Source organism: Phascolarctos cinereus, unplaced genomic scaffold (assembly GCF_003287225.1).
Source record: "Phascolarctos cinereus isolate Bilbo 61053 unplaced genomic scaffold, phaCin_HiC Scaffold_4;HRSCAF=312, whole genome shotgun sequence".
Classification (NCBI taxonomy): Eukaryota; Metazoa; Chordata; class Mammalia; order Diprotodontia; family Phascolarctidae; genus Phascolarctos; species Phascolarctos cinereus.
The window spans coordinates 573,071,329-573,088,384 of NW_027555847.1; the positions used below are offsets into that span (position 1 = coordinate 573,071,329).

General features: G+C 40.8%; 2 pseudogenes; one reads left to right on the plus strand and one right to left on the minus strand.

Moving 5' to 3' along the window:
* Window positions 1-5,505: 5,505 nt before the first annotated feature.
* LOC110201146 (tubulin alpha-4A chain-like) lies at window positions 5,506-7,565 on the plus strand (annotated as a pseudogene).
* A 1,784-nt stretch (window positions 7,566-9,349) lies between these two features.
* LOC144456576 (mucin-1-like) lies at window positions 9,350-11,491 on the minus strand (annotated as a pseudogene).
* Window positions 11,492-17,056: the final 5,565 nt, after the last annotated feature.

Genomic DNA, 17,056 nt, shown 5'->3' on the forward strand with positions numbered 1-17,056 from the left:
AAAACAAATTTCTAACCCAAGACAACCTGGATGGTTGATCAGAAAGGTCTATCGTGCCAGGTGGTGAGAAGAGCACAGTGCAGCGTGGGCACGCAGGCCGCAGTGAACCTGGAACAGGCCTCAGAGGACTGAATCATGAGCAGCTGTGGCAGTTTCCAGGCTTCTCAATCCACGAATGCCAAAGTCAACTTAGAAGATCAGTGGGAAAAGTATGTTTCTGCGGTGCTGAGAGAGGAGCACAGGGTCTCAGTTCCATTCCCCAAGGGAAGTCGGCCCCAGGGAGGTGGCTGCTTCCTGAGCTTCCGGCTCACAGACTGAGGGGGAATCATGTGGCTGAGGGGGATTGCAGGGATCTCTTTGCCAGTGCTGTGGCAGGAATCTCATGCTTTGCCTGTGCTTGGATCTGGGTCACAGTTCTGGGTGGCAATCCTGGGGCGAGGAGGAGCACAGGCATGATAGAGCTTGCAGTGGCAGTGGAGAGAAAACTCTCCTCATGGTTCCAAGACAGAAAAGACTGCTTGTGGTCGGTCACCCGAAGACGAGAGCACAGGCCAGGAAAAGAGTAAACACCTCAACACTTATCATGCCACCTCGGAAGAACTGAAAATTTACGGGTCCCTACAAGTATCTCTGAAAACAGCTGGATAAACCCCCGAAGCTTGGGACAGTACATTCTGCACGTTGGAAGCAGACTCTTACCTTAACAAAGAGTTTAAAACTCAAGTATTTGGCTGGGATCATGAGCAAACCTTGCAAAAAGAGTCAGACTATATTATCTTACTTTGGTGACAAAGAAGATCAAAGCATACAACCAGAAGAAGACAACAAAGTCAAAGCTCCCACATCCAAAGCCTCCAAGAAAAATATGAATCAGTCCCCAGGCCTTGGAAGAGCTCAAAAGGGATTTTGAGAAACAAGTAAGGGAAGTAGAGGAAAAACTGTGAAGAGAAATGAGAGTGATGCAAGAAAATCATGAAAAATAAGTCAGCAGCTTGCTAAAGGAGACCCAAAAAAGTACTGAAGAAAATAACACCTTAAAAAAATAGCCTAACTCAAATGGCAAAAGAAGTCCAAAAAGCCAACGAGGAGAAGAATGCCCTAAAAAGCAAAATTGGCCAAATGGAAAAGGAAGTTCAAAAGCTCCCTGAGGAAAATGATTCCTTAAAAATTAGAACAGAGGGGCAGCTAGGTGGCGCAGTGCATAGAGCTCCAGACTTGGAGTAAGGAGGACCTGAGTTCAAATCTGACCTCAGATACTTGACACTTAACTAGCTCTGTGACCCTGGGCAAGTCACTTAACCTCAATTGCCTCACCAAAAAGAAAAAAAGAAAAGAAAAAAAAATTAGAATAGAGCAATTGGAAGTAAGTGACTTTATGAGAAATCAAGACACTGTAAAACAAATCCAAAAGAATGAAACATTAGAAAAACGACTGACCTAGAAAATAGATCCAGGAGAGAGAATTTAAAAATTATTGGACTATCTGAAAGCCATGATCAAAAAAAGAGCCTAGACATCATCTTTCAAGAAATTATCATGGGAAACTGCCCTGATATTTTAGAACCAGAGGGCAAAATAGAAATTGAAAGAATCCACCAATCTCCTCCTGAAAGAGATCCCCAAAGGAAAACTCCTAGGAATATTGTAGCCAAATTCCAGAGTTCCCAGGTCAAGGAGAAAATATTACAAGCAGCCAGAAAGAAACGATTCAAGTATGTGGAAACACAATCAGGATAACACAAAAGATTCTACATTAAAGGACAAGGGCATGGAATATAATATTCCAGGGCAAAGGAGATAGGATTACAACCAAGAATCACCTACCCAGCAAAACTGAGTATAATCCTTCAGGGGAAAAAATGGTCATTCAGTGAAATAGAGGACTTTCAAGCATTCTTGATGAAAAGACCAGAGCTGAATAGAAAATTTGACTTTCAAATACAAGACTCAAGTGGAACATGAAGAGGTAAACAGGAAAGAGAAATCATAAGAGACTTATTAAGGCTGAACTGTTTACATTCCTGCATGGAAAGATGATATTTATAACTCATGAGACCTTTGTCAGTATTAGGGTAGTGGAGGGAAAAAATTATAGTATGATAGATAGATAGATAGATAGATAGATAGATAGATAGATAGATAGATAGATAGAGGGCACAGGGTGAGTTGAAGATGAAGGGGTGATATCTGGAGAATAAAATTAAGGGGTGAGAGAGGATTATACTAGGAGAAGGAGAAAGGGAGAGGTAGAATGGGGTACATTATCTCACACAAAACAACAAGAAAAGGTTCTTACAGTGGAGGGGAAACAGGGGAAGGTGAGAGGAAATGAGGGAATCTTATTCTCATAGGATTTGGCTTAAGGAGGGAATAACATACACATTCAATTGGGTATGGAAATCTGTCTTACCCTACAGGAAAATAGGGGGAAGGGGACAAGAGAGCAGGGGGATGATAGAGAGAAGGGCAGATTGGGAAAGGGGTAATCAGAAGGAAGTACTTCTGAGGAGACAGGGTCAAAAGAAAGAATAGAATAAATGGGGGGGCAGGATAGGATTAAGGGAAATAGAGTTAGTTTTTCACAACATGTCTACTATGGAAGTGTTTTGCATAACAGCAAATGTATGACCTGTATTGAGTTGCTTGCCTTTTCAATGAGGGTGGGTGGGGAGGGAGGAAGGGAGAAAATTTGGAACCCAAAGCTTTAAAAACACATGCTTAAAAAAATGTTTTCACATGCAACTGGGAAATAAGAAATACAGGAAATGAGGTACAGAAATCTATCCTGCCCTACAGGAAAATAGAAGGGGAAGGGGATAAGAGGGGGGGGGAGAGATAGAAGGGAGGGCAGACTAGGGGAAGGGTATTCAGAATGTATGCCATCTTGGGGTGGGGGGGGGCAAGATGGGGTGAAAATTTGGAATTCAAAATCTTGTGGAAGTAAATGTTGAAAATTAAAATTAAATAAATTTACATTTAAAAAAACAAATGAAATAAGAATTTTTTAAAAAGAAATGTTTATATCATTAAACATAATGATGGCTCTGATTAATGTTCTTGTGACTTTAGTATTAAGCTCTATTTTATAATTACTTTTGTTTTTATTACCTACCAGATGGTATCATATAATCTAGTCTATAAATGTCAATTTTAATGAAAAGATATTTTGGAAAGGTGACTTGGGTCCCAAAACTTCATTGTTACTTTGTTCTTTTTGTTTTTTCCTCAAACCCAGATCTAGTTAAAGGGGAGAATTGATCATACAGGGACCTAGGACAAATAAGATTTACAGCTGGTTTACTCCATAGTTATAGGAAGCAACTCTTGCTTCTGGTTTTACCATTAGCCTTACACATTATTGGGTATTGTGTTGAATAGAATCCCTTAGTCTCAAATTGGCCTATTATCCCTTTTTTGACACGTATTTGGCACACAATAATAGTAGTTTATATTTTAAAAGCACTTTACAATTTACTAAGTTCCTCTTTATTAAGTTAACTGTAAAATGGAAATAATAATAGTACCCACCTCCCTGGGTTGTTGTGAGGATAAAATGAGTTAAGATTTATAAAACTCTTCACACAGTGCCTGGCATATAGTAGGTGCTGAATAAATGCTTGTTTCCCTCCCTCCTCTCCTTTCTTTCCTTCCCCCTCCCTTCTTCCTTTTTCTATCTCTTTACCTCTTTCCTTCTTTTTTCTCTTCCTTCCTTTCTTCTGTCTTCCTCTCCTTCCCTCCTTCTTCTCTTCCTTCCTCTTTCCCTATTTCCTCCTTCTTTCCTACCCTTCTTCTTCCCTCCTTCCCTCTCTATATCCCTCCCTTCTTCCTACCCTTTCTCCTTTTCTCTTTCCTCCTTCTGTCTTTTGTCTCTTCCTTCCCTTTTCCCTCCTGTCCCTTTTTCCTTTCTTTCATTCCCTCCCTCTTTCCCTCCTTTCCTCCTTACTCTTTTTCTTCCTCTTTTCTTCTCTCCCTCCCCTCCCTATTTACTTCCCTCCTTTCTTTCCTTTTTTCTTCCTTCCATTCTTCCTTCCTCCCTTCCTTCCTCTCTTCCTTCTTCCCTCCTTTCCTTCCTCCTTTCCTCCTTTTTCCTCTCCTGCCTTCTTTCCCTCCCTCCTTTCCTTCCTTTCTTCCTTCTTTCCTTACTTCCTAACAGGACTTTCATCCATATTCTCTTATTTAATTCTACTCTGGCACATCATCAATCAATGAAGACAATCCGGCACTCTCAAAAACTGTGCCAACAGAGCACACAACTTCTGACAGCTTACACCCACCTGGAAAGGCTTCAAGTATGGTCCCAGTGACAGATTGTGTCTGCTGTCTGAGGTCCAGCCCAGCTAAGCAGAAAGAAGCACTCTGTAAAGAGGTTGGCTACCAGGCAATGAATTCTTTAGTCAAGGTGATCCATAAAAGAGATTTTTTAAAAATTCTTACAACAACCCTGTGTGATAGGTAGGTAGTATAAATGTTATTGTACCCATTTTACAAATTCCATAGGTGGCCTCCAGGGAGCCATTTCCACAAAAGGCATTCTGTCTTTAGACTCACACAGATTGGGCTCAGTCTAAAGGGATCCAGTCCCTCAAAAGAAGGAAACAGCGCTTTTATCTCTCTTTTTGCTCCACTGACCCCACTCTAGAGTTCTCATGAAAAGCTTTTAAATAAAGCCTAGGTGTGACTAAAGTCTAAAGTCTCCCTTAAAAGTGATTAACTGGGTGTCTTCTACAAAGAAGATGCCACATTAGTATAGGTATTTATTTCCTTCATCACAAAAACAGCATTTATGCAGAATATGCATAGGATGGTCACCCACACTGTAGCACCTCCCACCTCCCACAGAGCATGTGGCTACCTATTCATTCTCTGGCCAATGGCTCACTTTGACATGCCCTAGCAGAAAAAGGTATAGGCTCCCAGAGAAGGACCTAAATGCCACACAGCTATCCTCAAATTCTCTCAGGTTCCTAGGAGTAATCTTGTGGTGGGAGAATATACTTCCCCTACTCACTACTTTAGTTCTTAAGCTTCTAGCAGTATACTTCCATTTTCCACAAAATCAACCTTGCAATGACACTTTTAGAGGTTAAATAAAACCATTTACTTTGCAATGAGGCAAAAGAAATAATAATCACACTCTAGGCACTCACATATTAAAGCAAATGGAGGAATAATAAAAGCACACAGCCCATACATAAACCAAGGTCACACTCTCCCAGCAATGTTATCTGTGGGATAGAGTAAGCACACTCCTGGATGGGAAACACATACTTTAGGAAAACCCATTTGCTCAGGATAGCTCACAACTCTGAAATGCAGACTTTAATGTCATTGGTCCACTCAGAAATCTGCACTATATGAAGTCATTTCTCTGCTACTGTTTCTCTTTTCCTTACCTCTCTCCTAGTCTTGAACCCATGAAACATTTACTGCTTTCAATTTACACTCACCAGCCATTCTCACTGTGATCTGCTATGCAGAGTCAAATATCAGGCATTCTGACTCATCATGTGTGAATGCATCTCAGTCCACGCAGGGCAAGCAGGTGTCCAGATGGGCAATGCCTGCTGGGAGTTATATTTCCTGGAACTCAGCATTCAGATTGATGTGTAGATGCCATTGGGGAAGGAGATGGCTCCTTCATGACCTTCTGTAAAACGGGCTGGCAAGAATGTATGATGGGTTATCTTGTGGACCTAGAACTCACTGTGACCAACCCCTACTGACAACCCTTTCACTTAGAGCAGCTTATCGCTAGTAAGGAAGATACTGCTAACAGCCATGCTTGTGGCCACTACATCATTGGAAAGGCAATCATTCTGTTGGGTCAAATGGCAAAATGTCAAACCAACACAGAGGACTCTAAGACTTTCTGGTACTCTATAGGTTTGGGGGTGGCACTGGTATTGGCTTTATCTTCCTGATGATGGAACAACTTCTAGTTGACCATGGCAAGAAGTTCAAACTAGAACTCATCTACCTAGCCCTTCAGATGTCTTCAGTTGTGGTAAAGACCTACAATTCCATCCTGACTACCCATACCACCTTAGAGCATCAGACTATGCTTTCTTAGTAGAAAGTGAGACCATGTGTGATATCTACCAAGAAATATGGACAGCAAATACCCAACCCAAAACATCTCCACAGCCAAATTTTCTCCTTTATCATAGCTTCCCTTCAGTTAGATAGTGTCCTTAATGTAGACCTAACAGAAGTCATACCAACCTGGTCCCTTACCCTCAAATATAATACCCCATGCTACCCATGAGCCTGTCATCTCTGCTGAGAAGAACTATTTGAGTCACTCTCAGTACCAGAAGACGCTAACGCCAGCTTCAAGTATGCAAACCAGATTGTGCAGCTCCACCAACACTAAATAGGTACATGATCTTCTGCCTCCTTCATCCTGGAGATGTGCAACCCAAAGATATCAATGCTGTCATCACGATCAACTCAAGCAGGTGCAGTATCCAGTTTGAGTACTGGTGTCCTATTAGCTTCAAGGTTAGCATCAACTAACTATGCCCAAAGGGCTTTAAAACTGTACATACCTTTTGATCCATTGCTAGGTCTCTATCCAAAGACATTTTTAAAAGGGGCAGGGAAGGACAAAAATATTTATAGCAGCTCTTTTTGTAGTGGCTAAGAATTGGAAATCAAAGGGATGTCCATCAGTTGGGGAATGGCTAAACAAGATGTGGGATATGATTGTAATGGAATATTGCTGTGCCATAAGAAATGACAAGCAGGATGGTTTAAAAAAAAAACACTTGGCAAGATTTATGTGAACTGATGCAAAGTGAAGTAAACAGAACCAGGAGAATGTTGTATATAGTAACAGCAATATTGTATGATAGAGAATTGTGAATGACTTAGCTATTCTTAGCAATACAATGGTCCAAGACAAATCCAAAGGACTAATAATGAAGTATACTGTCTATCTCCAAAGAAAGAATTGATATTGTTTGAATACAGACTGAGGCATGCTATTTTTCACTCTCTTTCTTTCATTCTTTTTCTTTCACTTGAGTCTTCTTGTACAAAATGACCAATATGGAAATGGTTTACATGATTGCACATGTATAGCCTATATCTGATTGCTTACTGTCGCAGGGAGGGGAGAGGAGAAGGAAAGAGTGACAGAATTTAGAACTCAAAACTTTAAAAAAAAAAGTTTAAAAATTGCTTTAACGTGTAATTGGGGGGAAAAATAAAATAAATAATTTTTTTTTGAAAAGTTAGTGTCAACTACCAGCCACCCAATGTGTTACCTGGTGGGAATCTGGCCAAGGTGCACCAAGCACTGTTCATGCTAAGCAAAATAGAGAGATTACTGTGTTTGCTTGGAGCACAGGTTTGACCTGGTATATGCTAAGACAGCATTTGTACACTGGTGTGTAGGTGAGGGCATAGAGGAAGGAGAGTTTTCTAAGGCTTAGGAGGACATGGAAGCCCTGGAGAAAGATTGTGAGGAGGTAGGCATTGACACCTATGAGAATGAAGGGGAAGAGCGGAATGGCCATTGGGGGCTACTTAATTGTACTTATTGCAAAATCTCTTTGAAATAAATAAAGTCTCTATTTAAAAAACAACAACAATAAAAATGTTACAGTCACCCTTAACAGGGCATTGAAAAAACACCAAACTATTGATGTCAGCAGTGATCTGGATTTGTTTACACCTTTGACTCATGTAATCCTACACAGCCCTTCCAGATAGCCAGCATTTATGTAAAGAATCAATAAAATTTGTAATCGTGCCCAGACACATAGCAGACATGTCTGTGTTTTAGTTGAACCAAGTAATTTTCATGAGCTGCAAAAACTAAGTGAGGAAAGGAACCCATGATGCTGGGTGTCCATTTCCGAGCTGTAATCTCTAAAATGCATGCCTTCTCACTTCCTGATGTGGGGTGGGGGGTAGGTGAACAGCATCTTCAAGAGAGAAAGGCGGTGACACTTATCAGTCTACGTACAATTAGAACTCACTAGTCTAAAATATCAGGTTATTTCTATACATGTCTTATCCTACCTTCCAAGATGACATAAATTCCTTTGAAGGCAAGCACTATGCTGTTTTTCATTTTTAAATCCCCAGTGTTTAGTAGAGTACCTTGCATATGCAAGTAGGTGTTTAATAAATTTTGAAATCAATGAAGTATGTTAAATTGCTATACTTTTGCCATGAGAGGGCTTTTTTATTTGTTGCACGGGGAGGGGGAAGTGGGAGGGCACCACTGTTCAACTCACAAGACAAGTCAGAGAAAGTTACTACAGTATTGATGTATTCTATGTGATTACATTTGCAAAATCCACAGCTCATGAGCCTTTGTCAACGTTTACCTAACAATCTGTCAGAGGACATAATTAGTTCAAGAAAGGCATTTAATGAAATATTGTTATAAGAAAAATAGTAATAAAACATTTCCCCCCCATAAACCTGGTATATACTCTGCACAAATAGACACACCATCACTGGGAAGGATGGACATACTTAGGGAACATTTATGGAAAGAGATATATGAAGGGAATTTGTAGAACCAGAGCAGATACATAGAGAACCCTTACAAGCAGGACTTAATTGTCAGGGCACACAAGGAGTGGTATCTTGTGCCTCTTATATGGCAGAGCCACTGACATCTTCTGGTGGTATTACTGTGTTGCTTCTACTGGGCAGGCTCCTCTGTTCTCCAAAGTGAGGGCCTGCACTACCAGGGCACTCACCAATACATTATTCCGTAAATACCTTACAAATGTAAAGATTGCCGGTTTGTTTGTTTGTTTTTAATTCACTATGTACGCCTCACTGGAATAAAGCTCTGAGCAAACAGAATTCCTAACTCTGTCACTGACTTTTGGAATCTAGGCCAAATCATTTGAACCTTAATGCCTCACTTTACTTATCTGCAAAATGAAAATCCTATAATAAGAATAATCATTTCCCTCCTCACTTCATTTCCACCTCTCTTTGAACCACAGAAATATCATTAAGATGAATGATTTGTGTGTGTGTGTGTGTGTGTGTGTGTGTGTGTGTTCATGGGGGTCATCAGTTTTATTCAGTCATATGCAGATTCCCCACCCCCAACCCACCCTGGTTCCATCACCTGCCAGAAGACGTGATCACTGTCCCTTGGGACAGGGCATGAGGGTGGGAGAGCAGCAGGCAGTCTCTGACTTCCCCTGGAAATGGATTATGGGGACTATGGCAAAGGAGCCTTCAGAGAAGGGGCCCTCAGAAGGGGCCACTACCCACTTAACCTTCCTGCTCTCCTTTCCAGGAGGGAGAAGGGTAAAGACCAAGAAATGGAGGAAGTGCTTCCTGAAGTGTACATAGATGACACCCCATGCCTCTACTGGTTAACAGAAGTGACCACCAGGCTTGCATGAGAGAACCTGTTGCCACTATTTTCTGGGGCTGTATGTGGGGGCACATATCATCCATGGGTATGATGGGGGAGGAGGGTTCTCATTTATGGGATGGTAAGAATCTTGGTATGGGAAGATGTCCAGCTGTCCACAATGTTTCCAGTGGAACTGAGATACTCCCAGGGCAACAAGATAGAAATTTGCCAAGCCATGCCATACCAGGCACAGAAGATTCAGTAGATGAGGCTTTAAAATTCCACTCATGGACAATTATATCTGATGGTAAAATAATCAGGTTGTATATGTAACTTTTCTTCACATTCTCTGCATTTCATTAGCTATGGTGCTGCCTACTTGGAAGACCAGGATACAGTCTGTAATCACAGAGCCCTTTCTGAATTGGAGCAGGTAAAAGACACGAATGTCTTGTTTTTGTAGGTCTGCTGCAACAGATCATTAACAGAATTCTTCATTTCTTGGTAATAGGAGGAGCTGGGATTTTCCAGAGAAGAGTAAAAATCCTTGCTGAGGATGTGGAGTGAGAGAAAGAACATGGAGTTCTCAACAATGAGACACCTAGAAGGTGAGAGGTGCTTTGGCTGATAGTAACAGTCGTGATATAGAGCTCTGATTGTTGTTGGGAGCAGGCATGGCTATTTAGTGAATGGTTGCAGATATTCTTGGAGTTAACAGTTGTTGCTGTAGTGATTTGGATGCTTTTTGTAGCTATGGTACTATTGTGACTAGTGGGTGTAGCTGAGGTGTGATGCCCAGTGGGTGTAGGTGTTGTGCTATGGGGACTAGATGGTGTAACTGAAATGTGCTTAATGGGAGTAACCGTGATGTTCTGGTGACTACTGGCTACAATTACCAGGAAAGGTTTTGGAGAAAGTGATGCTTGAGCTGAGTCTTGCAGAAAGGCAGGGATTCCAAAAGGCAGAGATGAGGAGGAAGACGATTCCAGGCACAGGGGACAGTCAGTCCCCTCTGAAAAAACATAGAGGAGGAAGATGGAGCTGTGTATGTGGGCAATAGAGAGGAGGCCAGTATGGCTGGAGGGCATTGAAGAGGTTAATGAGTAAGAAGATTGAAAAGGTAGGAGATACCAAATTGTAAAGAACTTTAAATGTGAAACAGAGGAATTTCTATTTCATTCTAAAGGAAATAGACAGCTACTAGAGTTCACTGAAAAGGTGTGACATAGTCAAACCTGAATGTTTTTAAAAATTGCTTTGTTGGCTGTGTGGAGAATGGATTGGAATGGGGAGCATTTTGAAGCAGGGAGAACATATAGAAAGCTATTATAATAGTCTCTGGGCAGCTAGGTTGGCTGAGTGGATAGAGCGCTAGGCCTGGAGTCAGGAAGACTCAACTTCCTAAGTTCAAATCCGGTCTCAGACACTTAATAGTTGTGTGACCCTGGGCAAATCACTTAACCCTGTTTGCCTCAGTTTCCTCATCTGTAAAATGAGCTGGAGAAGGAAATGGCAAACCACTCCAGTATCTCTGCCAAGAAAACCCCAAATGGGATCATGAAAAGTGGAACATGACTGAAATGACTCAAGGACAAAATAATAATCTACTTGAGAAGTGATAGGGGCCTAAATTAGGGTGATGGCTGTGTGAGTGGAGGAAGGGGATATACATTAGAGATGTGGAGATAGAAATGACAAGATTTGGCAATTCAAAGGATATGGGGTGAGTCAGAGTGACGAGTCAAGGATGACTCCAAGGTTTTGAACCTGAATAACTGGAAAGTCAGTAATGCCCTTCACAATAACAGGGAAATTCAAGATAGGGATGGATTTGGAAACAAAGATGATGAGTTCTCTTTTGGACAGGTAGAGATGCTTGAGACACTCAATTCAAAATGTCCAATAGGCAGTTCATGAACTTGGACTGGAGCGTGGGAAAGAGAATAGGACTGGATATGTAGATCTGAGAGTCATCTGTGTAGAAATAATTGAATCTTTTGGGACAGGACCAGTCAAGATTATAGAGTAGGAGAAAAAAATATAGCCTAGCTCTCCCCACAACTGCTCCAACAAGGATCTAAGAAGAATGCTAGACTGAAGAGTGATTGGGTAACTGAAGGAGAAAATACCGTTCACTGATGACAGGGTCATCTTTCCAGTCCAAGAGCACAAAGTCAACTTACAGACAGAAACTGTGGAATATGGGTGGACCAGGATCACTGCTGAGCCAATGCTCAGAGTCCCGTATTAGGCCAACAGCATAAGGACTCTTGGATTGGATCTTGGACTCATCCTTGATCCAGATCAAAGTTAGTTAGCTCAGAGCATGAGCCATGTGCTCAGAGGTCCAAGGTAGTCCAGGAACATGCAAGCACCCAGAGGTCATCATGGACTCAGGCCTAGATCCAAGACAGCAGCAAGATATTCCCCAAAGGGCTAAGAGCTTGAACTGAGGAGGCAGAGTTTTAAGTTAGGTCACCAGTGCAGGATGTCCAGAGTGGATCTCTTTGACTTACCTCATCTTCTCCCCTCCAGGCCAGCAGCTTGTGGCATGGAGTATGCAGAGGTTACCCAGAGATCTTTCACTCAGTCAACCGCTTAGGGTAGCAGCATGGAGGAAGGGGGCATCTCCCAGAGGGGCCTAGATCACAAGGCTCAGCTTACCCAGGGCTCCTAGGTAGGCTCACAGTGTTGCCCAGAGTTATGTCACTGGAAAAAAATGAATGAACAAAAAAAGATAAAGAACTATTGTGATATCAGGAATTCTCAAGGCACAAATCCATAAAAGGAGAATAACTTGAAAACATATATAACCAAAGCCTCAAACTAAAACACAGCTTGCCTACAAGATCAATTAGAATTCCTAGAAGAAAAGATGCAAGAATTTAAAATGAGATTTTAAAATAATATTATGAGTTAAATGAGTTTGATAGAGGAAAGAATTGGAAAAGAAATGAGAGTTATGGGGAAAAGACTTAGGAAGAGAAGTAACAGCTAAGCACAAGAGGTACAAAATGTTAACTCACTCAAGAGACTTCTGAAAATTAAGAAAGGACCAAACAGAAGTTAATGACTCCAGGAGACAAAAAGAAAAGTAAAATTAGGTCAACAGATTGAAAACACAGAAGAGAACAAGGTATCTCATATCAAAATCACTGACCTTGAAAACAGGTCAAAGAGATGATAATTCTAAGTATCACTGAACTACTTGAAAGCCGTGACCAAAAATGACTAAAAACAAAAACAAAAAGAGCCTGTGTATCATATTTCAAGAAGTCATGCAAGAAAACTGCTCATGAAAAAAAGGGAAAATAGAATCTACCAGTAACCTTCTGAGAAAAATCTGAAAATGAAAACTTCTAGGAATGTTGTAGCCGAAATCTAGAACTTCCAAGCAAAGAAAAATACTACGAGAATCAGAGTTCAAGTACCAAGGATCATGATCAAAATCACACATCTAAGGACAGTTTGGGGAAGCTAGGCAGATAAACCACTGAGCCTGGAGTCAGGAAGACCTGAGTTCAAATCCTGCCTCAGACATTTACTGTGTGACCCTGGGCAAGTCACTTAACCCTATTTGCCTCAGTTTCCTCATTTGTAAAATGAGCTGGAGAAGGAAATGGCAAACTACTCCAGTATTTCTGCCAAGAAAACTCCAAACGGGGTCACAAAGAGTCAGACAGGAATGAACAACAACAAGGACAGTTTGCTCTTATCCCTTTGAATTAGTGATATGACTCCACCATTTTCCATTGAGCAAAGATTAAGATATCTATCAAATAGAAGAGGTCTTTTTATTCCAGGAAAGAGGGGAGTGGTTCAGGAGGAAAAGGGATTATTACTCAATTATTCTATTATTAACTACAAATACTATTAACTGCATAATTAACTACAAATATTATTAACTACATAATTAACTACAAATATCATTAACCACAAAACTGTATATATGTATATACACACATGTATATACATACATATTTCCCCCAATTACATGCTACATTATTTAACATTTTTTAAAAAGTTTTGAGTTCCAAATTCTATCCTTCCCTTTCTCCCTCACTCCCCTTCCGCCTCTGTGAGACGGTAAGCAATTAGGTTACACATGTGCAATCATGTAAAACATTTCCATATTAATCATTTTGTACAGGAAGACTCAAAAGAAATAGAATGAAAGAAAAAAAGTGAAAAAAGCATGCTTTAGTCTGCATTCAAACAATATCAGTTCTTTCTCTGGAGACCAGCAGTATGCTTCATCATTAGTACTTTGGGATTGTCTTGAATCATTGTATTGCTGAGAATAGCTAAGTTATTCCCAATTCTTCACCCTATGATATTGCTATTACTGCGTACAACATTCTCCTGGTTCTGTTCACTTTACTTTGCATCAGTTCATGTAAGTCTTTCCAGGTTTTTCTGAAATCATCCTGCGTGTCCTTTTTTATAGCACAATAATATTCCACTACAATCATACACCACAGCTTGTTTAGCTATTCCCTAACTGATGGGCATCCCTTCAATTTGCAATTCTTAGCTACTACAAAAAGAGCAGCTATAAATATTTTTGTACAGATAGGTCCCCCCCCCCATTTAATGTGTATTGCTGGATCAAAGGGTATGAACAGCTTGATTGCCCTTTGGGCATAGTTCCAAATTGCTCTCTAGAATGGTTGGATCAGTTCACAACTCCACCAACAGTGCATTAGTGTCCCAGTTTTTCCCACACCCCCTCCAATGTCCATCATTTTCCTTTTTTGTCATATTAGCCAATCTGATAGGTGTAAGGTGGTACCTCAGAGATGTCACAAAACTGCATTTTTACATATGTTGATTTTCTTTGTCAAGGTTCCTACAAATGTTATCTAAAATTATTTTGGGACAGTCATACTGGAATGTTGGAGGGCATAAGGAACCATGCCAGTTTGAATATCTCTTTCTCCATGCTAGAAATTCTAATAGTAGATTTTGTTTTTTGGCAAGGCAATTGGGGTTAAGTGGCTTTCCCAGAGTCACACAAGTAGTAAGTGTTATGTGTCTGAGACCAGATTTGAACTCAGGTCCTCCTGACTCCAGAACCGGTGCTCTATCCACTGCACCACCTACCTGCCCAGCTGATAGTAGATTAATATTAAATTCAATAAAAATTGTTTCTGACAGACTTCAGACTAAACATTCAGAGAATTGTATTACTGCTGCTACCTTTTTCTTCCACACATACTTTATCTCAGTTCCCACAACAATACTAGGAAATAGATAACACACTCTTACTTATTTTCAATCCCTCCCTGTCTACTGGCTCATTTCCTATTGTTTACAAACATGCCCATGTCTCCCTCTATCCTGAAAAAATAAAAAAAACAAAAAAACCCTCAACTTAATCCTTCCATCCCCACTAAATATCATTCTATATCTCTTCTGCCTTTTGTAGCTAAATGCCTCTAAAAGGTCGTCTATAATTGGTGCCTCTCCTTTCTCTCCTCTCATTATCTTCTTAACCTCTTACAATCTGGCTTCCAACCTTCTTATGCCACTGAAAAAGCTCTCTCCAAAGTTATTAATGCCTGATCTCCTTGCTACCAAATCCGGTTGCCTTTGTCAGTGCTCATCTCCTTGACCTCTCCACAGCCTTTGACACTGTTAATCACTCTCTCTTCCTTGATTCTTCTCTCCCTGTTTTCAGGACACCTCTCTCTCCTGGTTCTCTTCCTACTTACCTGAGTGCTCCTCTGTCTCCTTTGCTGGATACTCTTCCAGATCATGCCCTCTAACCACAGGTGTCCCTCAGGATTCTGTCCTGGGCCCTCTTCTCTTCTCCCTTTACACTACTTCACTTGGTGATCTCATCCATTCCCATGGATTTAATTACCATCTCTATGCTGCTGATTATAAAATTTACCTTTCCTGCCCGAATCTCTCTGCTGATCTACAATTCTGTAGCTACAACTGCCTTTTAGATATCTTGAAATGGATGTCCAGTAAACAACTCAACATGTCCAAAACCGAACTCATTACTTTTCCCCAAAACCTTCTCCCATTCCTACCTTCTCTATAACTGTAAAGGGCAACACCATCCTCCCAGTCCCTCAGACTCACAACCTAGGAGTCATCCTGGATTCATCAATATCTCTCACCTCCCATGTCCAAGCTGTTGCCAAGACCTGTTGATTTCACCTTTGCAACATCTCTCAAATACACCTCCTTCTCTCTTCTGACATTGCAACCACTCTTGTACAGGCTCTCGTTAACTCACGTCCTGATGATTGCAACAGCCTGTTGTTGGGTCTGCCTCAAGTCTCTCCCCACTCCAACCCATTTTCCATTCAGCCTCTAAAGTGATTTTCCTAAAGGCCAAATATGATCACATCACACACACACACACACACACACACACACACACACACACACACACATACACACACACTGTTCCCCCATTGCCGACTCCCTTAATGAACTCCAGTAGCTTCCTATTACCTCCAGGATCAAATACAAAATCCTCTGTTTTGCATTCAAAGCCCTTTACAACCTAATCCCCTCCTACCTTTCCAGTCTTCTTACATGTTAGTCCCCACCACTGGCCTTTTGGCTCTGTCAGTCAGCTCCAGGGATTTTCTCTAGCTGTTCCTCATGCCTGGAATGCTTTTCTTATTCCACTTTGCCTATTGACCTCCCCAGCTTCCTTCACGTCCTAAATAGAAGCCCAGCTTCTACAGAAGCCTTCTGTTACTCCTCTTAATTCCAGTGCCTTCCCTCTCTTAATTATTTCCTAATTATCCTGTCTATAGCTTGCTGTGTATATATTTCTTTGAGTCTTGCTTCTTTTTGCATCTCTAGCACTTAGCTCAGTGTCTGGCACATAGCAGGTGCTTAATAAATGTTTATTGATTTATTGATATTTTCCTTAATTTTACAAATAAGAAAACTGAGGTTAAGTGAGAAATTATGATTTGGTCAAATTTGGTAGTAAATGGCCAGGCTGTGTCCATAACTCACATCTTCTGCTTCAAAGTACAGTGTTCGTTCCATTATATAATATCATTGGCACAGGTAATAAGTACAAAGAAGGGAAAGACCATTTTGTCTGGGATGATTAGAAAAGGCTTAACGGAATAGGCAGGATTTGAAGTGAGAATTTAAGTGTGAGTGGGATTGTGACAGGCAGAGGGGGAGATGACAAATATTTAGAGTAAAAAATCATTCTATCCAGTGTCATTTTAACCTGAAAGTGGAATTAATAGAATATAATTCAGAATACTAACATTGACAAGTAGCATTTTCAAGCTGTACCTGGCACCTAGGAAACCTAGCCATTTCAACATCTCTGTATTTGTTCAGTTATCTTTCGGTGTGTCCAACTCTTTGTTACCCTATTTGGGGTTTTCTCGGCAAAGATACTGAAGTGATTTGCTATTTCATACAAATGAGGAAACTTAGGCAGACAGGGTAAAGTGACTTCTCCAGGGTCACATAGCTAGTAAATGTCTGAGGCTAGATTCAAACTCAGAAAGATGAGTCTTCCTGACTCCAGGCCCAGCATTATATCCACTGTGCCACCTAGCTGCCTACATCTCTATATGTTGAAACAATATTTGTATCAGAGGGAGAACTACTCATGAAAGCAGAATGCATTTTGCTCAGGGTGGTACACCCATAACTGAATAACATTAAATTGTTACATACTTTAAACAAATAGTTGCTTTAAACTCTTTAAATTTTTAT